Source organism: Kogia breviceps, chromosome 10 (assembly GCF_026419965.1).
Source record: "Kogia breviceps isolate mKogBre1 chromosome 10, mKogBre1 haplotype 1, whole genome shotgun sequence".
NCBI lineage: Eukaryota > Metazoa > Chordata > Mammalia > Artiodactyla > Physeteridae > Kogia > Kogia breviceps.
In genome coordinates, this window is record NC_081319.1 from 84,659,711 (window position 1) to 84,674,583 (window position 14,873).

The 14,873-nt window shown below is 43.3% G+C and overlaps 1 pseudogene; it reads left to right on the top strand.

The window, feature by feature from the left end:
- The first annotated feature begins 6,505 nt into the window (after positions 1-6,505).
- LOC131764208 (vacuolar ATPase assembly integral membrane protein VMA21-like) lies at positions 6,506-10,422 on the top strand (annotated as a pseudogene).
- Positions 10,423-14,873: the final 4,451 nt, after the last annotated feature.

Here is a 14,873-nt window from a genome sequence, read left to right on the forward strand (position 1 = left end):
TTGTTACGTAATTTTAATCTCACCACACCTGAGAAAGTAGCATGGATTCTTTCATTTTCACAGCTTGAGAATCTGAGTCCCTGAGATACTGAATGTGTGGCCTGGATTCTCCAAAAAATGTTGGCCTTGTTAGTTAAATGACACTGGACCTCCTGGGAGGCCCACCTGGGCACCACCTCGGTGACAGATGAGTGGGTCACTCTGTCCCTGAGTGTGGGTCCTGGCATTTCTGGAGCTGTCTGTAGTTTTTCTCCTGAAGACTCCTACACATACTAAAATGATATTTTCCCTCCCCTCTTCCCACATCAAGCAGGCTTCTATTTACAAATGCAAAGATAACTTCCCTAATGTTAAGGCCAATAAGTGCTCCCCCCCCACACACCCCCAAGTGACTCATCCCAACTGGATAATCTAAATTTCACTGAACTTACCCTCAGGGTTGCAGTTGAGCATGTGGATCCAAGACACAAGTTATCTGGCGATTTGGGCTTAGCTGATCTGGAAGGCAGTCCTGAAAGATAATGTTCTACTAGATGGGCTTTGGAGAGGGGAAGGAAATGCCTGGTGAGAGGAGAAGAAGACAGATGAGAAGATTCCAGCAAACCTCAGTGAGCTCTGTGTTCCAACTAAAGGGTTTGGAAAATCTCCCAGCCATTCTTGGCTTGTAGTTTCCTGTTTCAATTCCCTATCTCTATGAGAGACCATATCGGATAAACCAGACCACACCTGACTGACCCTGGAACCCCGCTCCCACGGCGGTGATCCAGTGTTCAATTGCCTTGGGGTCACAGGAATGGCAGACAGACAGGTAGGGACCAGATGTGGAGGTCAGAGAGGGTGATCCAAAGGCAGTGCTCTGTGCTCAGCACCTGGGGCTGCTGCAGCTCCCCAGACTGGCTCCTACACCCTCAGGCCCTTCCTCACCCCTCAGCACATTGACCCCCAAGCCTTCCTCCACCATACCTCAGCTGTTTGGGCCTATGATGTGACAGAGGGGCTCTGATCACACTTTCTGATCCAAAGATAGGGTGACATAGTCTGACAGGCATGGGCAAACTTGAAGGATAACAGAATGGGGCAATAATGAGAGCCCTGAAGTGTTGGTAAATGGCTTCAATCAGGTGTCCTAGGTGAAACTCCAAAGTGATTGATCTTCTAATTATTGAGACCTTGAGCCCACATGGACACTAGAGGGCGTCCTGAGATTGCTGAAACTACAAGTGTTGTGTCCAACCACCAAAAAAAATGCCCTGTAGATTGGGCTTTCCTGCTTAAATCAAGATTTGGTCAGTAATAATAATAATAAAAATAATAAAATAAAATTTTAAAATGGGAATTCCCTGGCGGTCCAGTGGTTAAGACTTGGCGCTTTCACTGCTGTGGGCCCGGTTTCGATCCCTGGTCAGGGAACTAAGATCCCGCAAGACACGCGAGGCGGCCAAGAAAACAATAATAAAATAAAACAGTTTCTTGACCAAACAACTTGCATTTGTTAACTAATCATGCCCTTATTTTACCTTTTAATGATTGAAAGATATGTAAAGAAAGTAAATGCAGGGACTTTCCTGGTGTTGCAGTGGTTACAAATCTGCCTGCAACTGCAGGGAAGATGAGTTCAATCCCTGGTCCAGGAAGATCCCACATGCCGCGGAGCAACTAAGGCTGTGGGCCACAACTACTGAGCCTGCGCTCTAGAGGCCGCGAGCCACAACTACTGAAGCCCGCATGCCTAGAGCCCGTGCTCCACAACAAGAGAAGCCACCGCAGCCAAGTATTAATTCATTAAAAAAAAAAAATCTTCTATATCTTTTTTTTTTTTCTTTTTTTAACCTCACCATGAGGATGTGGGATCTTAGTTCCCTGACCAGGGATCAAATTCCTGCCCCCTACAGTGGGAGCTCAGAGTCTTAACCACTGGACCCCCAGGGAAGTCCCTTTAAAAAAAAAAAAAAAAAATTCTTATGGTACTTTATTGTATAGATATGCAATGCTTTTTTCTTTTTTTGAATATTTGAATTTTATTTAATTTATTTTTTTATACAACATGTCCTTATTAGTTATCTATTTTATACATAATAGTGTATATATGTCCCCCACACAGCATCGAAGACCCAGTGCAGCCAAATAAATAAATTAATCAAAAAATAATTAATTAAAAAAATAAAAATTTGCACAGAGATTGCCATATTGTCCTTCATAAAAACATTACCGGGGCTTCCCTGGTGGCGCAGTGGTTGAGAATCCGCCTGCCAATGCAGGGGACACGGGTTCGTGCCCTGGTCTGGGAAGATCCCACATGCCGTGCAGCGGCTGGGCCCGTGAGCCATGGCCACTGAGCCTGCGCTCCGCAATGGGAGAGGCCGCAACAGTGAGAGGCCCGCATACCGCAAAAAAAAAAAAAACAACCAAAAAACAAAACAAAAAAAACATTACCAATTTACAATCCGATCTGCAATGTATTTGAGTACCAGTTTCGGCACGATTATTTTTTAAACTATGAAAATATGTAGAGATACATATTTGGGAGCCATCTGTGTATAGATGTTATTTAAAATCCTGTGACTGGGTGAAACTAGAGCAATTAAGAAAGCAGTAAGAACAGAATAAGAAGCCCAGTTAAAGCTCTTAAACATGCCAACATTTACAGCAAAAGGAGGCGGCAAAGGAGATTGAGAAGCAGCAGCCAGGGTGATAAGAAGAAAACTAGAACTGTATGTCACAAGGGCTCGTGGGGGGGTGGGCAGAGTATACATATATATTAATACAATCACTTCGGAGAACAATTTGGCATCTCGTAGTAAAGAAGTGCAATAATTCCACTCCTACAAATATATCATAGCGGGACACACAAGGGACCAAGGAGAGATACCCCAAAATGTTCACTGCAGGCAGCCATGTCTGTGATAAAAACAAACTAAAAGTGAATGACGAGGAAAAAGAGAGAGAAATTGTGGTATATTCGTGCCATGGCTACTATCCAGCAATGAAAACAAATGAACTCTTTGTATAAACGTGGATTCATCTCATATACAATGTTAACTGAAAAAGTATGCTACAGAATGATACATTTAGCAAGAAACAATTTATACAGTCTTAAAACATACCTAACAAGAGGATTTTAAAAATCCTTAGTAAAAAAGAGCATACACCAAATTCAAGATACACACACACACACACACACACAAGCCATCCTGGCCAGGAAAATGTTAACTGAAACACACGCATATCAAAACCACGCAAAATGAAGACTGTCTGCATATGTTTCTACTGTTTACTATGTATACCACATATAGCAAATGATATTAAAATGTTACAAATCTTCAAACCTGCATTGTGCCTCCATAAAGCTTTCTTATAATTCTCCATTCTTTTCTTCCAACTAGAACTACTTTGTAAAAAATTTGTGAAGTAAATCCAAAAGAACTGAGCAAAATAAATAAAAAGAAAGAGTTGTCAAGTATGGGGAAAACTGCTGAGAGGTAAAGAAAGATGAGGACATAGACATCTCCATTAGGATTAACAGTACTATGTTAGTGACCTTGACCAGAAGAGACTTCCTTGAGGAATGGGAGCAGAAGCCAGAATGAAGTGAATAGAACCGAGAAGGATGAAGGAAGGACCAGGGCACAAATCGTCCTTGGGTGTCAAACTCTTGCGGTGAGGGTGGTGGGGAGCCGGACTGGGAGGCAGGGCTGGATTCTGAGCATTCTTTGGATCCAAAGCTTAGGTAAAGCAAATTAACATTTATGTAGCTCTTTCCACAATCTTCAGAGGGATCTTCTGAAATAGCTTTCACAACCTGAAGAATGAATTATCCAATAGCTCCTGGGTCCCTCAGAGAAATTAAGTACTTTGGCCTACTTTCTGAATACAAAGACAATAATATGAAGTTCCTGTGGGCTAGAACCTCACAATCTGGGCCTTTATTCTCAATAATGTGTGAAAAATCCGGAGATTTTGCTTTCCAGAAGAATTTTTTTCTTTTAAAAAAGAAACTCCTTTTTTAGAATGTTTGCAATACATGTATCTGACAAAGGATTTGTATCCAGAGTATATAAACAACTGCTATGACTTGATAATAAAAAGACAAACAACAAAACTGAGTAAAAGACTTAAAGAGGCACTTTACAAAGGGAAGATACATGAATGGACAATGCATATATGAAAATGTTCTCACCATCAATCGGGAAAATACAAAGTCAAAACTTTGAAACCACAGTTAGAAACCACTACACCCATCAGAAAAGCTAACAGTAAAAAGATTAATAACTATAAATGTTGGCAAGGATGTGGAACAACCTGAACTCTTATCCATTGCCTATAGGAATATAAAATGATTACTATGGAAATTAGTTTTGAATCTTCAAATAAAGTAAAACAACAAGGAATCTATGACCAGCATGTACATTCCCTGGTATTTACTCAAGAGAAATCAAGATAGGGCTTCCCTGGTGGCTCAGTGGTTAAGAATCCGCCTGCCAATGCAGGGCACACGGGTTCAAGTCCTGGTCCAGGAAGATCCCATATGCCATGGAGCAGCTAAGCCCGTGCGCCACAACTACTGAGCCTGTGCTCTAGAGCCCACAAGCCACAACTACTGAACCCATGTGCCACAGCTACTGAAGCCCGTGCACCTAGAGCCTGTGCTCCGCAACAAGAGAAGCCACCGCAATGAGAAGCCTGTGCACCTCAACAAAGAGTAGCCCCCACTCGCCACAACTAGAGAAAGCCTGCACACAGCAATGAAGACCCAACGCAGCCAAAATTAAATAAATATTTTTTTTTAAAGAGAGAAATCAAGATATATGTTTATAGAAACCATGTACAAGAATGTCAGTAGTTGCTTTATTTGTGGTAGCCAAAAACTGAGAATACCCTCAAATAGCCAAAAACTGTGGCCCAATCTTCAATGGACTACTACTCAGTAATTAAAATGAAGAACTACTGATACATACAACAACATGGATAGATCACATAGATATTATGCCAAAGGCAAAAAGCCAGACACAGAGAAGACCATACTCTGTGAGTGCATTTGTATCAAGTTTTAAAACAGGCAAAACTACTCTGTGGGACTTCCCTGGTGGCACAGTGGTTGAGAATCTGCCTGCCAATGCAGGGGACATGGGTTCGTGCCCCGGTCTGGGAAGATCCCACGTGCCGCGGAGCGGCTAGGTCCGTGAGCCATGGCCGCTGAGCCTGCGCATCCGGAGCCTGTGCTCCGCAACTGGAGAGGCCACAGCAGTGAGAGGCCCGCATACCGCAAAAAAAAAAAAACAAACAACCCTGCTATCTGGCACCTCCACACTTTGTCTAAGAGAAGAGAGTAAAACAGGCATGCCACAACCACAGGGTAATGATATCAGATCCTACATATCTGCAAGCCAACATTTTGTGACTCATATGATTTCATGAAAGAGCGAGGTCAATGTGGCCAGAGGAAGCATGAAGGGTTTGGTGGGCAGAGGCTGGAATTGAGGGGGGAAGTAGCTTGCTTCTTTGTAGCATATGCACTCTTTGCCAGGAACTTTAGATAGAATCTCCTTTAGTCTTCACAATGTTCCTGTGAAGAGGAACCTTCCATTTCAGACATCTATACCTGAGGGTCCAGAGCTTAACTAATCAGTCTACAACATCACCCAGGAGCAAAGCTGGATGGATACCCAGGACTCCAGCCTCCAAGCCTGCCCTGTTTCCATTATCCCATCTCAGGACCCCAAAGAAGGGGGAAGAATTTGAATGGGTGGTGAGACTGGGGATAATGCATCAGCTGGATGTGCACTAAAACAGTGGAGAAGCATCCCTCCCACTCCTCCCCCATGCCTTCCTCAAAGAATTGAAATCATCCCCTCTGATTTACCCAGCACCCCTTCCTCTCCCACTCTCCACAATGGCTAGAGTTGGGGAGGAAGGAAGAAGAAATTGCTTTTGCCCTTCATGGACACTTCTTCTCCTGGGATCTCAGCCTTTCCACTTTTTACCTCTTCCCACACCAGCCCGTTCGCTTCACAACTGAGTGCCTATTGAGTGCCAAGAGCTGTCCTTGTCTCTGGGGATAAGAAAATGAGTAAGACAGCTCCTGCTCTCAAAGAGTTTACTGTCTGGGGGGAACGAAGGCACTAGAGAAGATTGTAATAATCTCCTTCTGTGTTAAAATTAGGTGTCATCCCCATCCTTGGAGGGAGGACAGGGGTACTTCAGGGAAGGCGACCTGGATGCAGCTGACACATAGGGTATGACAGGTTCCAGAACTCTCTTTACTGGAATTTGTATCTGCACACAGGTAAATAATGTCTTTCTGACTGAATTCCTTTCAGTCATCCTGAAAGATGAGCAAGCTCATTCCAGAACAAGGCAGACAGGTGGGGTGAAGAGACCACTCCCCAAGGACATAGGCCCAGGACCTTTGGGTACTACTGGTCACCACTGCCCACCCACACTTCTCCTAGGTCCAGCCTTCTTCCAAACTTCTCACAGCCCTTGACTACATTCCGTGGTGTTCCGCATGGGTACCACGGCCATAGCCAGCCTCAGAACCTGACTATTGAGAAACCAAGCAGCACTGATCCTGGCTGAATTAATAGGGAAGCTGAAGTCTCTTTGAGGCAGAGATAAACTTGGCAGTTCGGCCTCATTAAAATCTTTAATTACAATTCCAAATGGTCTGCAAACCCATGAAAGGTCACTCAACCGATTAGCCATAACATCTACAGCTGATAAAGATACAGGGACAGGGGTATTCTTGAGAAGGGAAACTGTGGGGACTGGAAACTGCTTCCATTGTTTGTGAACATAATCTGACAATGTAAAGGAAAATACCTGCCACCCCCTGACCCAGCAGTCCAAGGTGGGGAATATCTCCTATGGAGGTAGCAGGTTAAGAACATGTAAGGATGTTTATTGTAGCTTTATTTGTTGTGCTGAACTGGAAACAACTCAAATGTCCATCCAGTGAAAGACTAGATAAATTGTGATGCATCCATATCATGGACTATTATGCAGTTATTAAAAAGGAATTTAATTATATGTACAGAGGGATGTCTGTGAGTTGCAGACTATTATGAACAGCATTATCCCATCCCTGTAAAAGCAAAAAATAAAACCGTCAAATATGTGGACATCTGCCTGTATGGTCATTAAAGAAACATCTGGAGGGGTTACACGGCAGACTGTTAATGTGGTTACCTCTTGGTGGTGGAAACAGAATACATTTGCTAACTTTTCATTTATAAATTTTTGGAGCATTTACCTATAGCAAGAAGCACATATTACTTTTATACTTTAAATTTTATATTGAATACATACACAAGTTTCTTTGCGGCGGTTGCACAACAATGTGAATGTACTTAATGCCACTGAATGGTACACTTACAAATGGTTAAAATGGTATATTTTATGTTGTGTGTATTTTACCACAAACAAATTTGAAACGAAACCAGAAAAACACCCATGCATCTTCAAATGCTCCAGCAACTGAGAATGGAAGTTGGGGCTAGTCAGAGGTTAGGAAATCAGACATAAAAGTAGATTTTTAAATTTTTTAAAAATTTTTTGTTTATTTTTGGCTGCATTGGGTCTTTGTTGCTGCCTATGGACTTTCTCTAGTTGCGGCGAGCCAGGGCTACTCTTCGTTGCGGTGCTGGGCTTCTCATTGTAGTGGCTTCTCTTGTTGTGGAGCATGGGCCCTAGAGCGCCTGGGCTTCAGTAGTTGTGGCGTGTGGGCTCAGTAGTCGTTGCTGCCAGGCTCTAGAGCGCAGGCTCAGTAGTTGTGGCACAGGGGCTTAGTTGCTCCGAGGCAGGTGGGATCTTCCCAGACCAGGGATCAAACCTGTGTCCCCTGCATTGGCAGGCAGATTCTTAACCACTGCAGTACCAGGGAAGTCCCGAAAGTAGATTTTTAAAAGCATAATATTTAACTGGTGAAGAGGAGTCTGAGCATAAAAACAGTCATAACCCCATGGTGACCGAGGAAGAACAATTTATTTTTAAAAATTTTTTTCCAAAAATAGATTTTATTTATTGGCTGCGTTGTGTCTTCCGTGTGCGCGGGCTTTCTCTAGTTGTCAGGGGCTTCTCATTGTGGTAAGGGCTTCTCTTGTTGCGGAGCACAGGCTCCAGGCACGCAGGCTTCAGTAAGTAGTTGTGTCACACGGGCTCAGTAGCTGTGGCGCACGGGCTTAGTTGCTCCGCGGCATGTGGGATCTTCCCGGACCAGGGCTGGAACCCGTGTCCCCTGCACTGGCAGGTGGATGCTTAACCACTGCGCCACCAGGGAAGCCCTGGAAGAACAATTTAAATTCATAAATCCAGTCAGGATGAACCAAAGCACCTCTGTCCATCAGGGTAGGGCAGAAGCCTGGCTCTGACTAGATTTAATCCAAAGGGATTCAAGGAAAAGGAAAGGTCCCGTCTCTCAAGCAGCTCTGGCCCAGTGGGAGCCTCCCTGGGATTCGCCACGGGGAGCCCGGTCGGTCGGGCAGTGGGGCTCGCCCTGCCTCGGGGCTAGATGAGCGGGCCTGGCCCTGGCCGGTTCCTGTTGGTGCTGCTGCTGTGCTGCTGCACATACCCCCTCCATACCCGATCCCCAACCCTGCAGCGAGAGGCTTGACCCCCGGGGAAACCGAGGTCAGGTGCCCCGCCCCCACCGCTCCAAGGCCTGACAGTGCCTCACGGGGGCGCTGAGTTCTGGGGCCACTCAGTTGTGTCCACCCTCTCCCCTTCACCCCAAGCACACCCTCCCCCAAACCGTGGCCTCTGTGAAGCCCTTTGTGGGCGCTTCCTGCAGCCCAGCAACAGAGGTCTGGAGATACAAGGTTGCCAAAGCTGAGAGAAGGTAAGGCCATAAGTAACATTATCCCAAATCCTCTCCCACCACACTTCAGTCTGAAACTTAATCCCTACACTTAGTCCTACATCATGGCAGGAACTGAGCAGAGGGGGAAATGAGTTTTATATCGAATTGTTATTGGCAACCCCCCACTACTGATGAACTATTTTGTGCTTGGTGTGAGGGATGAAAAGATGACTAAAATCTCATCTTAAAGGGTGTCAGTTTGGTTTAAGAAAAAAGAAAAAAAAACAATTGAGTGAGCAGATTAGTACAATAAAATATTAAAGATGCTATCACAGCAGAATGTGTAGGGTCAGGGACTTCCCAAAGGAGGATGTGAATTCTACATTCAGAGGTACAGAAAGGCTTGAGAGGAAGTGGCTGAAATTCAATAATGTTGGAAGATAGACAGGGTCTTGGGCAGACAAACCAGAGGGGGAAAAGGGCACTCCAGGCAACTGGGCAGCTCGAGTGGGCTTCTGGGAATCACAGGGAGATCTGAAAATCTGACTGCGGGTAGGAAAGCATAGGCTGAATCAGAGCATATCGATTTTTAGAGCGCTCCTCTCTGCCCTTGCATTTACTAGCATTAAACTCTTGACTCTCAGCCATATTCCTTAGTCTTGTTTTCCTGTGTTACCGATGAGAGAGATAGACTTAGAAGTCACACAGCTTCCCTAAATTTACACTGCTGGTATGTTGTTGAGTGAGAAACGTCAATCCAGATTTTTCTGATTCCAAATCCTGGTCAGGTTCATTTCTCAGAGGAGCCAGGTGGAGAAATGGACTATTTTTGAAGGCATTGGGGAAGGTCTCATTGAAGGAATCTCAGGCAGGGCAGTAAAATGATCAGACTTATGTTGAAAAAGCAGCTGTGTGGAGGACAGGTGATGGGAGCTAGGAGGGTAATGAGAGAAGTCCAGAGGTGAGTGGGTGTTTCCAGGCAACACCTGGAGAACGAGCAGAAGGTAGGGCTCGAGGAAGTGACTCAGAAAACCCAATAGTCACAGCTGGGGTACTGGAGCCAGTCTGGGAGGCAGGGGAGAGGAGTCAGCTCCCAAACAGGAGAGTGACAGGAGGAAGTGACATCCAGGGTCACAGGCGGTTGAGAGACCACATCAGATAAGGGCTGAAAAGTGTTGGTGGATTTTGCAATTAGGAAGTGGATAGTAGGCCGGTCAGTCTGAGCTCGCAGGCACTTCCAGTGCAGCCCGCCTGGACTGACCTGTCGCCCAAGCCGACTGAGCACAGCCACTGAGGCCAGCCTGCTTCTGAGCACCTGCTGCCGGCACAGAGCACCTTGATAAAGCATCACTGAACATACTGCAGCCACCTGGCTTCAGAAATGAGAGTTCATTAGCATTCACTCTGGAGATGCTCCTGTTCCTCACAGCTTTAAAGATCACTGTACCTGCTGGGTTATATTTCACGACAAATATGTTTTTGAAGGTGCCTTTGGGATGTCCAATAGGGACAGCTATTTTTATGCTGTTATTGTTGCAGTGGTCACCGCGCACGTGGTGCTGGCCCTCTTTGTTTATGGCACCTGGAATGAAGGCTCATGACAGTGACGTGAAGACAAACAGGATTAATGTGAATATCACATTTTGATAGCATTAAATTGATTTTTTTAAATGGTAAATGACTCTGGGATATTCATGATTTCAGTAAGGTTGCAAGAACATGTTAAAATCAAAGAAGAAAAAAGAAAAATAAAGAAACTGGCTGGGAAGAAAAAAGAAAATAAAAAAGTTACATAAGGGTAGAATCTAATTTTTTGTTTAAAGAAGCAGATTCATGAAAAGTAACCTTTTAGAGAATTCACCAAGCTGATGACAGTGGTTATGTTGGGAGGAAAGGTGTTGGAGGGGCTTTTGCTTTCTTTGTGGTGTTATTCTGAGATGGTTGATGTTACTTTATTATCAGAAAAAACCAATCAAGTAAAATATTTTGTTAATTAAATGTGAGTGGGAACGAACTCTCAGAAAGAGAAAGCAAGAAAACAATCCCGTTTACAATTGCATCAAAAAGAATAAAATAATTAGGAATAAACTTAACCAAGGAGGTGAAAGACTTATACTCTGAAAACTCTAAGACATTAATGAACGAAATTGAAGACAATAGAAGTAAACGGAAAGATATCCTGTGCTCATAGATTGGAAGAATTAATATTGTTAAAATGTCCAAACAACCCGAAGCAATCTACAGATTTAATGCAATCTCTATGAAAATATCCATGATATTTTTCACAGAACTGGAACAAATAATCCTAAAATTTGTATGGAACCGCAAAAGACCCCAAATAGCCAAAATAGTATTGAGAAAAAAGAACAAAGCCAGAGGTACCACGGGCCCCAACTTCAGACTATACTACAAAGCTACAGTAATCAAAACAGTATGGTACTGGCACAGAAACAGACATATAGATCAATGGAACAGAACAGAGAGTCCTGAAATAAACCCATGCACATACGGTTAATTAATCTATGACAAAGGAGGCAAAAATATACAGTGGAGGAAAGACAGTCTCTCCAGTAAGTGACGTTGGGACAACTGGACAGCTACATGTAAAGGAATGAAATTAGAACATTTTCTCACACCTTATACAAAAATAAAGTTAAAATGGATTAAAAACCTAAATGTAAGACTGGAAACCATAAATCTTCTAGGAGAAAATATATGCAGTACACACTTTGACATAAGTCTTAGCAATATTCTTTTGGATCTGTCTCCTTAGGCAAGGGAAACAAAAGCAGAACTAAACAAATGAAATGTAATCAAACTTAAAAGCTTTTGCACAGCGAAGAAAATTATCAACAAAACAAAAAGACAACGTCCTGGATGGGAGAAGATATTTGCAAATGATATGTCTCATAAGGGGTTGATATCCAAAAGATATAAACAGCTCATATAACTCAATATCCAAAACACCAAACATCCTGATTTTAAAAATGGACAGAAGACACGAATAGTCATTTTTCCAAAGAAGACATACAGATGTCTAACAGGCACATGAGAACATGCTCAATGTCTTTAGTCATCAGGGAAATGCAAACAAAACCACAATGAGATATCACCTCACACTGTCAGAATGGCTATCATCAATAAGACAACAAACAATAAATTTTATTGGTGAGGATGTGGAGAAAAGGCAACCCTTGTGCACCGTTGGTAGGAATGTAAATTGGTACAGCTACTGTGGAAAACAGTGTAGAGGTTCCTAAAGAAACTAAAAATAGAACAACCATATGATCCAGCAATTCCACTCCTGGGTATATATCCAAAGAAAACAAAAACACTAATTTGAAAAGATAGATGTGCCCCAATGTTCATAGCAGCATTATTTATAATAACCAAGATATGGAAGTAATCTAAGTATCCATCAACAGATGAACGGATAAAGAAGATGTGATGTATATCTACAATGGAATATTATTCAGCCATAAAAAGAATGAAATTTTGCCCTTTGCAACAATATGGATGGGCCTGGAGGGTACTATGCTTAATGAAATAAACCAGACAAAGAAAGACAAATACTGTATGTTTTTACTTATATGTGGAATCTGAAAAATAAAACAAATGAATGAATATAACAACAGAAAACAGAAAGAGACTCATAGATACAGAAAACAAACTAGTGGTTACCAGTGGGGAGAGGAGTAGAGGGAGGGACAAGATAGGGACAGGGGATTAAGAGGTACAAACTACTAGGTATAAAATAAATAATATAGGGACTTCCTTGGTGGTCCAGTGGTTAAGACTCTGTGCTCCCTATGTAGGGGGCAGAAGTTTGATCCCTGGTGGGGGAACTAAGATCCCAGGTACCATGCAGCAAGGGCTAAAAAAAAGGAGGATATAAGGATGTACTGTACAGCACAGGGAATATAGCCAATATTTTATAACAACTTTAAATAGAATATATTCTATAAAAATATTGAATCACTATGTTGTATACCTGAAACTAATATAATATTATAAGTCAACTATAGTTCAATAAAAATAATTAGAGGAAAAAAGTGAGGGGCTAAGGAGTAGAGAAGGACAATTTATTCTCGGAGCCTATTTTGGGAAGAGAAGGAGTGAGTCTAAAGGGAGAAATTTCTGGAAAAGGAGCCAATGATAACAGGAGTTATGTCTGACTAGCAATGTGTTTCAAAATACCTACCAGTTTTCTTTTTTTTTCTTTTCTTTTTTTTTTTTTTTTTTTTAGGGGGAGAGGTATTACCTCTAGTCCTCTAAGATAGGCACTATTTCCTCATTTTATACATGAGAAAAGTAAAGCTCAGAGACTTAAAACCAAGGCATTATATCTCATAAGAAGCACCAATGAGGTGCTTGTTAAAAATAGATTATTGGGTCCCACCCAAACCTCCTGAGTCAGGCTCTAGAGAGGAAAGGCCTAGGAAACAAACAGCCCAGGTGATTCTTAGGCTCTGGCAAGCTTGAGGAGCACTGTCCTCAAACCTCCTACCTCTCTATTCCCCTGCTAGATAGAAGGCAATAACCAGGGGGTCAAAGGGAGGCCAAGGAAGAAACTTTGAAGAAGAAAAGGAATGGCCCCGTTAGGGCAGTACAGCCCATAATGAGTGTGCAGGGTGTGTGTGTGTGTGCATTGTGGATTAGCCCACCATTCTCTGAGTAAGAGTCAGAGGTCATCTCTGAAATAAAGGGGTACAGTAGAGTGGCAGACGGTTTGAGGCCAGGGTAAGGCTTTAATGCCACTGGCGTATGGAGCAGAAGGGGTGGCGAGTCTTCCCTTGAGAGTGAACAGTCTCAGGAAGACACTGGGACATGGAACAACAGCAGGAGTAGAGATGCTCAAACATTCCTGGTCCAAGAGTGTAGAGTGAAGGCAGGGAGTGGTGGGAGATGAGGGTGAAGTAAGCCTTTGAGGGGCCTTGTTTAGTCTGCTAAGGAGCTTGGAAGTCATCCTGAGAACGAAAGGGAATCCTTGAAGGAGCAGCAGAGAGCTATGCAGTCAGACACATATTTCCAGATTGATTACCCTGATTATATCAAGGAGGACGGATTTTAAACGTTTAAGATGGGAGGGAAAGAGTCCAATTGGAAAGACTCTGGCTATAAACCAAGCAAGCAATGCTATGGGTTGGTTTGATGAGGATAGAGAGGAATGTCCAGATTTGAGAAATGGGAAGTTAAAAATGGGCAGAGCTTGGAAATGGTTTGAAACTGGAAGGTTTTGAGGTAGGCAGCAATCCAGTATAAGCGCCCATGTAAAGCACACCTACCTATTGTTTGGGAATAGCCAGTTCTACTATAGAAGACAAGAAGACAAATGGGACAGATGGAATTTATAAAGGTAAGCACATTGGGAATCTGTGAGACACGTTAGACGTCGATAAGTATGTATCAATAGAACACGTATTTGTGTGAACTGAGGTAGAAAGAGAGGGAGGGGGACTTCCCTGGAGGTCTAGTGGTGAAGACTCTGTGCTTCCAGTGCAGGGCCTGTGGGTTCAATCACTGGGGAACTAAGATCCCACATGCCATGGGGCCAAAAAAAAAAAAAAAAAAAAAAGAAAAAGAGGGCTTCCCTGGTGGCGGGGTTGTAAAGAATCTGCCTGCCAATGCAGGGGACACAGGTTCCAGCCCTGGTCCAGGAAGATCCCACATGCCGCAGAGCAACAAAGCCCATGCACCACTCTAGTGAGCCTGCACTCTAGAGCCAGGGAGGGAGGGACCAAAGTAGGCACTAAATACTCATGAGCCCTAAAACATATGAGACATCTGAGGCTATCAGTATGCATAACCCAGAATTCAGGCTGCAAGAGCTTTCCACCCAATTTGAACCTGATCTTAAATGTGTTAACTTCCCCTCATCGCTTTCCCTTGCTCCTCATGGTGTGTTTTACCTTTATTTAATAAACCACGTGGTTCAAGCATCTTAGTTTGGTCTGTGAGACTTTTTGTTCCACGACCTCTGGATAGCTTCATGGTACAGTACCAGGAGGCCACTGTGACATAAGTTAATTTCCCACACTACAACCCAGTTTTGACTTAAGCAAGCAGATAGGTCGGATGG